This window comes from Malaclemys terrapin, chromosome 9, assembly GCF_027887155.1.
Source record: "Malaclemys terrapin pileata isolate rMalTer1 chromosome 9, rMalTer1.hap1, whole genome shotgun sequence".
NCBI classification, from domain to species: Eukaryota; Metazoa; Chordata; order Testudines; family Emydidae; genus Malaclemys; species Malaclemys terrapin.
In genome coordinates this window covers 95,515,244-95,528,640 of record NC_071513.1, presented here as the reverse complement: position 1 = coordinate 95,528,640, position 13,397 = coordinate 95,515,244, and the positions used below count along the sequence as shown (strand labels likewise).

At 40.3% G+C, this 13,397-nt stretch overlaps 1 protein-coding gene across 1 annotated transcript in view; it reads left to right on the top strand.

The window, feature by feature from the left end:
• Positions 1–13,397, top strand: part of PEX5L (peroxisomal biogenesis factor 5 like) — a 164,068-nt gene that overhangs the window by 99,293 nt on the left and 51,378 nt on the right. The window lies entirely within an intron of this gene.

Below are 13,397 nucleotides of genomic sequence, written 5' to 3'. Positions count from 1 at the left end.
TTTCTGCAGTACTCCTTCCTAGGCAATCAGTTCCTATTTTGTATGTGTGCAACTGATTGTTCCTTCCTAAGTGCAGTACTTTGCATTTGTCCTTATTGAATTTCATCCTATTTACTTCAGACCATTTCTGCAGTTTGTCCAGATCATTTTGAATTTTAATCCTATCCTCCAAAGCACTTGCAATCCCTCCCAGCTTGGTATCGTCCACAAACTTTATACATGTACTCTCTATGCCATTATCTAAATCATTGAGGAAGATATTGAACAGAACCGGACCCAGAACCGATCCCTGCGGAACCCCACTCATTATGCCTTTCCAGCATGACTGTGAACCAATGATGATTACTCTCTGGGAACAATTTTCCAACCAGTTATGCACCCACCTTATAGTAGCTCCATCTAGGATGTATTTCCCTAGTTTGTTTATATCACAGACTCTTTGTGAACAATTTGCCAACAAGAAAACATTTGCAAATCATTTGTTGAAAAATAATCACTCCTTTGTGTTCATAACTAATACACATGAGGTATGCATATGTAGTTCATGCAAGTTTTGCAGAGACCCGGCTCTGTATCATTTTAATGTCAGAGGGCAACATACAGCTGAAACACATACACAGATTTTTGCACAAATAAACCTATGGAAGTTCAGCATAAAATCAGATATAACATAATATCTAATGCCAAAAGGCCCCAAACTGACCTGTATAACCAAGGAACGCCTTAGTGGTTCCCCCACTGTCCCCTGTCAGCTGTTCATATAAGGTATGATCCTGTTCCTGGGAACTCACAGGCAACACTTCCATGGACTTCAAATGGGTGCGAGATTGAGCCCATACAGAGCCTTGAAGAGACTCTCGCTGATACATGCTGTGCAGAGCTCAACATTTCCATTGTTATCACAATGCACAAGAAGGGGAGGAAATTTTGCCTTCCGGAGGACAGGTTGATCCTGGAACAACAAAATCACAGATTTCTGAATTTTTGCTGAATAACACCCAGAAGGCCACATTCAGATGAGGAAAGTGAAATATCCTTCCCCATTTCTTAAAAGGGCACGCACTACATATTATGCATACTCTGTAAGCAGCATTAGTATGCGATTTCCTTATTTCTCCTGAGAATAGCCCTGTGCACCATCCTTTCCTGGGGCATTCTATTACCACTAAGACTAGCAATAAGTTTTTGGACGAAACCACACATAGACATCATTGCTGGTCTAGTCATATTTGTATATGTCCTTGAATTTATATGTAGACCACACCACTTTCTCTGTGGCTGTCACTTTCCATGTAGTCACTCACAGGTGACTTGCCATATGGTTTCTGTGTGTCTTTATGGAGGAACGGAATTAGGGTTGCCGGTTTCAACTATAGGCTCAAACTGCTACTGATAGATTTTCTGGTGTGTGTACATGGCTCACCAGGAAAAATCTGGCCCATAATCATAGTTTCCTATTTAAAATCTGAGCAATCCCCGCTGTTCTGGATGACTCAAAACCTCTTATGAGCTTCTTAGCTTTTAAAATTTGCAGAATGATTTGTAGCATCCCTTGTACGAAGGAAACCATAGCACTATGGAAGTATTTAATTAATATACATTATTAGCAGGCACTATGTAGAATGGCAAAAATTAAAGTCAGCAAGACTAGTTATATTTGGGTGGAGTCTCTTCTCTTACTTTGGTGTAAATCAGGAATAACTCCATTGAAATTAATAGCATTACAGTACTGGGATTGTTTTCACACTACAATCAGGCCCATTTCACATAAACATACAGTACAAAAGTTGTCTTGAAATGGCCAAATCTGTTCTCTTTAAAGTCAATGGTAATTTTGCCACTATTTCAGTGGGAGTAGCATTGGACTCATACAACAGACCTTTGCCATATGCTGAATACTTATTTGTATACTGTGTTTTAATGGACTACTGACATATAGAAGATGCTATTAATGAATTTAGTACTTCAAAGCTATGTAGTCTCATCTGTTTTTAAGTTATCTACCAGTAGCAACACATTAAAATTAATTAAATTATTTTTCCCCTTTATATTGTTTCATCTAATATTAGCCACATAGCATAAGCTATATAACTTTAAAATGTTGTGAAAACAAAATATGCAAGTGTATGTTAGCCAACTTTGTATTTCTAAGTTAAATACTATTAAACTTATTTTAGTATTATTGTTTTTAGACAAGTTTGTATGATTTCAGCACGAACATTCTCATGAGAATAATAAAAAAATGTTGCCTTGACAACATAGTTTAAAACTCATAAATTGGCTGCTTGCCTAAAGTTAAACAGACTTTTCCATCACAAATTAAACAGACTTTTCCATCACAAATTAAACAGACTTTTCTGTCACATAACTTAATTGTACATTACCAAGGGAAATAATGAGAGTTTAAAATCATTTATAATATATCTTTGTATGGGACTCCATTTAACAAAAAAGGAAGAGATAAAAATAGAATGATATGAAACAATATAATTACGTTTAAAAATGTCCTGGCTATTATTCTATGGTCATAAAAAGATCTGAGAAAGCTATATGCAGCAAATAATATATTAGATTAATTTAGCCCCTTTTTCTGTTCATGAATTATCTGTGAATAGGAATCAATTTTTACAGATTTGGTTGTTGATTTATTTTAAATAACAAATACTTTATGCAAACATAATTCAGTCTCTGGGATATTGCAAACTATTTATGATGGCTATTGCTTTGAGTATTTCTTATTTCTAACTTGCTATTTGCATTGTGCTACAGGTCACCTAAGTTGCATGGTGCAACTAGAAAGACCCACAGAGAACTTTCAAGTTAGCCATATGACCATTTCCAGTGCCAATACCTGTGCAAAGCCAGACCCCCTATGGAGAAGGTCTGTACAATTTAATAGAAAATGACAAACCTTCCATCAGTTTCTATGACAACCCTACAAAATTTAACAGAAAAGTATATTCCTGCTATAGAATTCTATAGGATGGTTAAAAAGAAAACCCATAAAAAGGATAGTCTCTATTCATTCTATGGTCAACATTTTTATAAATGCCAGACTTTACACTCACTTTGCTCAGGTGTAGATGACAACACAAGGCTCAAGACAATGGAAAATCAAGCCCTATGGGTTTTTACAGTAGAATCATAGAATCATAGAATATCAGGGTTGGAAGGGACCTCAGGAGGTCACCTAGTCCAACCCTCTGTTCAAAGCAGGACCAATCCCCAACTAAATCATCCCAGCCAGGGCTTTGTCAAGCCGGGCCTTAAAAACCTCCAAGGAAGGAGATTCCACCACCACCCTAGGTAACGCATTCCAGTGCTTCACCACCCTCCTAGTGAAGTAGTGTTTCCTAATATCCAACCTAGACCTCCCCCAAAAGTACATAGTAATTTCTATAGATGCTATTACATTATAGAAACCAATTTAAACAAGACCTGTCTTTTTTTTTTTTTTTTTTAGGACCACACTGTTCCAGGCCCCCTGCCCCACAATTTTTATAGCGGGGGGTGCTGAAAGCCATTGAACAAAACTGTAAACGCTGTATGTAATGGAAACCACTTCAAGCTACGGGGTATGTCAGCACCCCCAACACCCTTAGTTCCAGCCCCTATGCTGTGGGGGCTACTCCAGCCCTGCAGGTGGGGGAAGGAACCAGCTATTCCACCAATGGTGAAATTACAGTGATAGGTACATGATTATAAATACTGCATATGGGCTAGAATGAGTACAGGATAAAAGTGCCTGTGTTTAAGGAATGCACTTGCAGTATTAGCAACATTGTGAAAGCTCCAGAAGAAAAAAAATCTGCAGCCTTTTAGAGCATTACAACAGCTGGAAATCTATGTATGTTGACTCCATAACACAAAGACTTCAGATTAATGTGCAGTCTGCTACACAGACCAGCCTCCTTACTTCTCCAAAATAAACCCCACAGTTGCAAATAAACCTGAATTAAAAAAAACAACAACAACAACAAAACTGTATCCTAATATTCCTGAGCTTTGGTAGGGTTACGAATCTCTGTGACATCTGCAATGAGGGCTTGATGCAAGGCACATTGGAGTCAATGGAAAGGCTCTCAGTGATTTCAATAGGCTTTGGGTCAGGTCCTGAAAGCCCTACGATTTCATGGCATCCACTGTAAATAGTGATATTCAGATGGAGGAACTGGACCCTTTTGTTATTTCTATGGCATCTCATTCCCCATGGAAGCATTACATCCATGGGCTAGATTCACTGCCAGTCTGTACCTTGTGTAGTTATTTACAGCAGACCACAGTGAAAAATGGGTGTAAAATGGCCCCAAATCAGAACAGTAGTGTTTACCACCCACTTTTCACTGGTGTAACTGACTACACAAGGTTCAGGGAAATGGTGAACTGAGCTCCTCGGCTTCTTTCTGACCCTGCACTGCAAAAAGTAGAGCGGATGAGATGATCCATTCCATAGACAATTCTGAGACAATGACAATTGTTGAATCAGATTTCAATTAAGACTATATTAACTGTGCTTTTTTGCCGCAAGGGCTCCCTAAGCAACATATGCCAGATTTTCATTTACATCAAAGCCCCTTTACGCCACTCAGGCTGTGTTCAGTGGTCTTAAAGCGGAATAATTTGCATCCATTTTAAGGTGATTTTTTACAGCCAGAGCAGTGTAAAGTAGCCTTAGTATATACTCTAATTTGCAGAGAATAGAAATTAAGGAAATGTAATTGTTTTAGAAAAAGATTTACATGAAAACTGTTTTTTTGGTAGGAAAAACAGTCTATCCTTTGATGAGCTGCAAGGTTGTTGTGTTTAGACACAAACTACTTGTTTCAAAGACATCCTGTATGGATATTTAGCTGTGTCATTAGGCTTAATGTGCCCACAAACTATCAACTGCTTTGGTGTGTGTGTATAAACAAAAATAGAAGTGAATAAATATCTCTTTAGCTTCTAAAAATGTAACTAAACCCATGTATGTAAATACTACGAGTGGACAGTCTCTCTTATATCCATACATTTGCACAGCCAAAATACTGCAAGGGTATGGTTTAAAGAGATTTTTGTTATTTGGGACCTTGACTTTCGAGAGTTTTCAGCACAGCTGAAGATTGGCCAGTATTGTCTGATCTTTACAAAATGGTACATTCTACAATAGGACAAGGTATTTTTGCCACGGTTTAGTCCTCTCTTCTCCATCTTCACATTCTTCATACTGATTCGGTGGTTAGACATAACATGGACCTTTAGGCTGAAGAGTAGGAGGATTAGCTCCAAGAAAAATTCTCCAGTGCCAGTGTATCATTCCTCCAAATTGAGACGCGATTATATCTCCTGTCCATCTGAGATAGTCCGTAGAAATATATAAGCCTCTAGCACAAAGGTTCTCAAACTCATCCATGCACCACTGGTGAGCCACTGAGCATTTGCTGGTGGTTTGTAGAAAGCTGGCTGGCCCCATGGTGCTGGATCTCACATTTTCAGGTGCTGAGTCACATCAAAAGAGTCTAAATAAATTAAATACTTCCCTAATATTTTGTAAGGAATTGCTGTAATTGCCTCTGGACTGCTCTAGAATTACTAAAGGGAAGGGGTAAATCTGTGCAGTTGCGAATGGGAGGGGAATTGATCTCTATTTAATGTGGTTCAGGCTATGAAAACGTATGAGAACCCCTGCTCTAATCCACAAAGCTACTCATCTCCTTTAAAGAGGGTGGTCTCCAAACAGAATAGTTGTAATGTAAAGTTTACAAACATAGGTTCTAAACACGATTGCTGGCATAAGGAATAAGCTCCAGTAGCTTAGGAAATTAAAGGAACTATGAAAGGAAGCTGGCTTCATCTATGCTGAGTTTAGATAAGTGAGTACCGGAAGGTTTGAAGAAAGGTACATGGTGCAAACAAAGAAAGCACTTGGTCTTTGTCAAGAGCATAGTTAAGAGTTCCCAAAGAAATGTACCAGATATTTCAGTAAATGTTCTCTGGGCTGTATAAACTCATTATAAAGAAGAAAAACACCTTCTCCGGAGTTTTGATTTCTTCTATGGAAAATGCAAAGCTCTACAATTAAGACACAGCACTGAATAAAAAGAGAAGAAATGAAAGAATGTGTAATTCATATTGATATAAAACAGTTTGAAAGGAAGCAGAATGCATCTATTCATCTGGAAGAAAAAAACTCCACTGTAGAAAGAATCTAAATCAAATGGCCAACATAACTAGAAAGGGGACACATCTCAACATTTAAAGATTATAACATAACCGACAACTCACTGTCACTGCACATTGACTTTGAATATAAAAGTTTCAAGGTCTGGAAAAGAAGAAAGAGTTAGGAGATACTGTAGAGCGGAAACAAAATACCTTTGCACAGTAGATGCGTTACACACTACATTAGACATGTGAATTTAAATGCCCATTCTTGTATCTGTTGGAATCCTAAACACACACACACACACACCTATCTGCTGTCAGCTCTAAATTATTGGTGGCCACCATTTCACCTGTGAGGTAATTCTGGTTGTTTTGGGAACAAGGTAAATAAGATAGTAGTAGCCATTGATCCAAAGGCAGATTGTGCAGGCTAAATGTCATTTCTACCTGCAAACGTCTGACTATTGATAGGAAGCTGGTCTTCACACTGGTAATTTACCTGCGGATATGGGAAGTTCCCAGGGTTCATCTACCTACAGGCCTTCTGGCACTCTCAGATTTGAGCATTTCCTCAACAAACAGGACCTTATTATACCGATATTTTTGATTGGTTGCTGCCTGGATGTTTTAAAACTCTTTTTATTGCAGTTTTAGAAAACTGTACGTTGTCAGCAAGGCACAGCCAATTGTTTTGATATACAAGATCCTGCCACCTTTACATTCTCATCAGGCACTGTACAAGATAAGTCTGATGCCACTAGACTCACAAGAGGATCCTATATCAAAAGCAAGAACCAAAGGCTACAGAAAGAACAAAACTGGGAACATTTCCAGTCAGTGATGATGCTTCACCAATTCCCCTCATGAGGTCCCCAGGAGTGGTGACAGCCAGTATTCCCCGGGTTTGGGGAGGAGCCAGGAGTAACTGGAGGAGCCTGCAGGGAGCTTGCTGGGAAGGATGGAGCGTGGCGGGGGATAGTGGACTGTATCTAAGGGGGTGTCTTTACAGGATGGGATGGGCCTGTGGAGGAGGCTTTGTAGGGAGTGGGAGAGCTGGAGCAGTCCAGGCAGGAGTACTGGAGTGAATCTGGGCTAGGCACCACTACAAGGTGAGAGAGATGTGGTAGAGTGTGGATGGAAAAGCCAGTATTGGTGGTGGGGGTAGAGCCTAGAGCAGCCTGGGGGTTCTCTGGGTGAGTGAGGGAGCCTGGTGGTGGCTAGCGTTAGGTGGGAGAGTTACGGCAAAGTCCCTCGTCCTGCCCCTCCTCCACATTAGCCCCCCTCTCCATTCAGCTAGCCATGGTCAGGTCCTATCCCACCCAGTTTAGCCTCTGACCCCATCCTATCCATCCTTTCAACCCCTGCCCATTGTCACTAGACCCGGTTCCCCCTGAGCCCCATCCCAGCCCTCAACCCCACCCTGTCACCCTCCACTGGCCTCACACCTACCCTGGTGGCACGGCACTGAGGCGGCCAGTGCATCCTCTTGCTCCTCAGCCCGCCCTCACCACAGCTCAGAGTGCCACGCAGGCTGCAAGCGAGCAGCAGGAGTGTGGGCCGGAGCAGTCAGGGGGGAGGCCGAGGGGCCGCCTGGCTGCTCTTGTAACCACAGCCCAAAGCAGCTCCCGTTGGCAGGGAGGAGTAATTGCAGGGAAATATGGTACAAGGAGAGTGTGTCACTTCCCAGGGTTGAGAGGCACCTCACTGCTGCCTGCCCTTAGCACGAGGAAGCCTTGTCTGTGCCTGCCATCAGTCAGTTCCTCAGCTCCACCCGCCACTGGCAACACAAGCACTCTCCTATAGGAATCTCAGACTCCACTGTTACTCTGCAGTTTGGCACACTCCAACCCTCGGGCCCTCCAAGCATCCACATGGTCCACACAACACTTGCAGTATTCACAGATTCACTGTTTCCAGATTCACTGCTTCCAAAGAAACACAGCTTACCAGTTCCGCCTCAGGTCACTGCTCCACTTAACACACAGCACTTATAGTTAGTTTCACTATAAATGTATTTGTTTATTTAACAAAACAGAGATTCAAGTAGTAGCAAGTAGAAGTATTGGAAACAAATGGTAACATATAAAAAAATTATAACATGCATTCAAGAGCCTGAACTTAATTAAGCAGATACTCTAGCAGAGATTAGAATATTGCTTACCCAAAATTCTTGCTATGCTTTACAGGTTGGCTGTGACACTCTTTTAATGAGACAAGCAAGTGTCAGTTGCCTCCTAAGTGAAGGATCCTGTGTGTTTTCTTGAACCCCAAGATATACCAGATGTATGTCTTTATTCATAAACAGATCACTTCCTACTGTTTGTTTCATCCGGTAGATTTCCTTTCTTGTAGACTTCACAGTCTCTTATTTAGCCTTGGCTAACTTTGCAAATAGGCATACATTGTGAGACATACAATACACAAACGGGCAGACAGGGAGATAGATAAAAGGAATTTTTCTGAAGTACATCACCTCCTGGTGACCTGTCAACTCCAAGACCTTAAGAGCCTATATCAGTATAGAGACACAACTCTTAAATATTACCTGCATACACATTTTGCAATGATTACGATGACAAGTGGGCTACTGGCTCTCGGTAGAGACTTGACATACCACCCTTTGGTGAACTATTATGCATATATCTAACCCAAGGGATCCCTGTACAAGCCTATGCACCCCATGCCCTCTGCCAGGTGGCACCAAGTTGTCCCTGGGTGAGAGAGAGTAAAGGTGAAGTTAAGGGTGAAGAAAGTGATCAGACGGGAAAATATAGGAAGTCAGGAAGCGAGAGAGTCTAGACTCAAGGAGCACTATCGCTCCTTGACAAGTGACAGAAAACCAGTAAATTCAATAAAAGCACTTGGTAGCTATATAAAATATTACCATATACTTGCAGATGGGAATGATGGCACAAACCATAGCAGTTCTCCAAGCCCCACAAGCCAGAGTCCTGCTGGACATTATGGCAGTTAGCATAGCAAGATTGGCAAGAGTATCTGAATGTGGTGAATGATAGCGAGTCGTAAAATGGAAATCAGTGGATTCCATCTGTGCACTATGAAACTGCATGTTGTATACTGAATGGGGGCATATACAGTTGCCTGTACATAATGGGACAAAGAAAGGCAAAAGCGCCACATCAGGAACCTAGACTCTTTACAAAGGACTAATTTCTCATCTCAGATCAGAGCTAAAGATAAGTGAGTTATACAGTACATTAGAGGGGCTGATGTCTGCCTCCAGACAGATACTTGTACCACCCACTACCTTCCCAAAAATATGAATACCCACACCCTCAGTCATGATTATGACAGTGGAATAACAAAAGCAAGCACGTTTTGGAGAAAAGAATTCCTTGTGGGGGAAAAACACAAGTTTTTCTAGTCTGGTGTCTGATAGCATAAGTCAGATAAATGTGCATGAAATTCATTTCAATTTAGAAGGAATATTTTATGTTATTGTGGAGCCTCCTCAGATGTGAAGTCAATAAGGAAGTAGCATACTAGACAAGTTTATAGACATCTTTCAATTGAGACTATGTTTCAATTAAATGAGATTTTGGAAAGCAAAATGTAGCTGTCAGGGCACTGAATTTGTGGCACCCACTAGTTGAGTTGGGATTCATAAATCAATTAATGATTACACACTGCTCTATAAATGTAGTTTTTGCATTACTGGCAAATACCTAATACTGGAGCGTATTATACTGTCCCCTATTATCCTATAATACTACAGTATAATAAGAGTGTGTTGTCTAGTTGTTAAAGCATAGGAATGGAATTCAGAAGATCTGGGTTATACTTCCAGTTCTGCCACATAAATTATTGCATGACCTTGGTCAACTCACTCAATTTCTCTTTTCCTCACTTTTCTCATATATATATATTGTAGGGGCAATACTTCTCTAGCTCTACCTCAGTGGTGTTATGAGGCTTTGTTCATTAATGTTTTAAAGTATTCTGAGAGCCTCGATGGAAGGTGCCTGTGAACCATAAATCATCATTAATACTAAACTATGGATATGAATGTTTCAGAACACTGGTGTAACTTTGAAGTCAGTGGAATTAGATCAGGCATGAATTTGGCCCAACACATGTGGCAGCAATGGAATGCAAATGATATAAACAAGATGTGAGAGAGGGGGCCTTACCAAATTGCATGGCATACTTCTCAGTGTAGTCAGAAGTCTATTCCTATACCAGCTTATCAAGGGCAAAAGAGTCAGCATGTGGGATTCCTTATAATTGAAGAGTCTGATATGTCATGAAATAACTTCCCCACTGCTAAATAATTGCTGTGTTGCTGATATGTTGTATTACTGGGCCATATGTAGTCTGTGTTTATTAAGCTGCAAGAATTAGTAGACACTTATCATGGTTGTGTTAGCTAGACTATTTTGAGCCCAAATCTTTCAGTTGAGGGTTGATCCAGTGAGCAATCTTTATTATAAGGAGCTCCCACAAGATTTTAACCCTTAAGGAAATCAGTGTATGTGTCACAGAGGGAAAGAGCAAAAAGATGAGGGACCTATTTGTTTTTCCAACTAAACAAAAATGCCCAAAACTCAGGAGAGAGGCAACACAACTTGGCAAACAGATCAAGTGCATTTTCTGGAAATATACTAATTGCAGAGGACAGTGGTAGGAGAGATAATCCTCAGTTTTCCTTCATTTTGGTAGCAGAATTTTAACAAGGGGCTTCTGAGCTGCCCCTCCATCACATCACTAATATCATCCTAGTGAGTGACAGTTGCCTTGTTGTAAGAATAACAAAGAAATGACTTGGAATGTGGGAACCAGCCAACTGGGGGTGGGGGAGGAACAATATGTCTCAACTCTTAATCATCCCCAAACCACACCTGAACCTTTTGAGAGACTCGGATCCATTTGGATTAGAATCCTCTCTTTTCTCCCCATTCTGATTCTCAACATTGCCATAGCTGCTTCCCCAAATTTCCACTGCAATCCTTCCTTCCCAACTCCTCCGCATTAAGCTCCTCTCCTATCAACCTATGCCCCTCCCAGCTGGCAATTTTGACTGTCTCCATTCCCATGACTCTCAATATCCCCTTCCTTAATCCCCAACTTCCATATTTCCCTTAAAGGTAAAGTTCCAGAGAATGTAATAACATTTTTAAACCATCCAATATAATTTAATGGTGTATTATAATCCTATTCTATAGGATGGTTAAAAAAATTACAGAAATATTAGCATTTACTATTAAATCCTATAGATTTTTTAGAAACCTATAGTTTCATTCCTATCAAATTCTATAGGACTTTTCTGAGAACCCTAGCATATCACAAATACACCTTGGAAGATCCCATTGACCTGGGAGCTCTGACAATCTTCTGGTTGGGCTTTTTGTTTCCTAGGGCACAGATCTTCAGCATTGCAAAAGCCCTGCAGAAAAGCTCTTGGTGATCCTACAATGGGATCCATAAATGCAAGAGGGAAGAAAGGATAGAGGCCTACTTGATGATCATGACAGATGATTTCTGGGGGCTGTTAAATCATTAAAAAGAAGAAGGAGAGCCTTAAAATATTCACAGCATCCAAGCTGGTTTCCCCCCACTAGAAATGACTAGGAGTATATTATACCTGGTAAACTTAAAATCACATAAGTGGAACGTGCAGTTATGTAGAGACATGTCTGACACACCAACAATATTTGCTAGAAATGTAGCTCTAGAAAATATGTGTACAGACAGATCCAGCAGTAATGAAGATCAAAGATCAGCATCTGGAAAAAATGCAGTTTCCAGATCAAGTGCAGACATTCACCTAAATTAGGAAATTACTTGTATATGTGTTCAAAAAAGAAGAATGTGGCATTAGACTTTGATCCCTAAATTCCATTGAGTGAATAATTTGGAAAACATTGATGAAAACCATATGATTACTTCTCTTGTAAGGTGCCCTTGTAATTTGACTATACAAATATCAGGATTCTAGTGCATGGGAATCTGTTATTGCCAAATCTTCAAACCAGCATCTAAAATTTCCCCATGCACCCATTGGCACACACAAATTGGGCACTTATCTCACTAACCTCTTTCATTATGTATGTCTACTTTGAGTGCACAAATGTAGGATCCTGAGCATATGAGCGGGTGCTCACGCCAAACATACATGCTCACATGTGGGGGCCACTTTGAAAATTCGACTCTTCACAGAAATGGACATGCTCCCCCATATCTCATCAGCTCCAACCTATCACTTTGTGAAGTACTGTGACTTGCAAAATGCTGAGCACTTTAGGGGTGTAGAATCAAGCCTTATAAGAACAGTGAAGCTGAGTGGTTCTGCTACTCTTAATAATTTGAGATTCTGTTGTCCGGGTAAGTGCTGATGCACATCAGAGGGTTTTTTATACATTATCTAATAGTCACTAACTTTCAGGGCGGCTGTTGACAGAGGTCATACAAGAAAGAGAAAATGCCTTTTAGCCATTTCTGAACCATCCAAACATCCTGGGCTTGAAAGGTCATCTCATGTTAAAAATATAGTGGGGTTCATGTGCCACTTAATAAAAACTTTTGAAAAAGGGAGAATAGAAGAGGGAGAAAACAAGGGGGGGTGAAAGCAAGGGTGAAAATGGGGAAGAAAGAGACTGAGATAAAAGGAACAGAGGAAAAAACATTCTTAAAGATAAAATAAAGTCAAACCATTCCATCAAAAGGGCACCCAGTTGTGTCTGCAGAGGCCCTGATGCCGCAAAGAGAACAGCAGAGAGTCAACTGCAGCACAGGGACAATAATTGGATTCTTTTATCCCTAATTTGTGCAGTACCACAGGTTTGCCTTTAGCTGGCAGAAAATCTGAATTGAATCTTCCTTAAAAAACACCAAACTCATGCAATGAAAATTACAGGAGCAAAGAGTTCAAACTGCAGAGTAGATTTATAATCCCTACACAGCCAAAAACCAATTCAAAAGTTCATAAACTTCACAGAGTTCGCGCTATGTCATTCATATGTTCTTGCATTCCACAGAAGTGTCTCACGTAACAGGTTACATTGAAGGGGCTAATGTGTATTTTCTAATATAAATTGTGTTAAAGTTCTGCATGTGTGAGTTATTAGTGGAAAAAGGATGCCTCCCATGCACCTCAATGAATCAACATTGACTGGTCATTCCCACCCAGATGATATAAAAGTGAAATTCATGCATTCATGCCACCAGGTATTCATTAATTAGGCCTATAATCAATAGCATGTAACCATTGCTATAGAAGAACCATCTTGGTACTT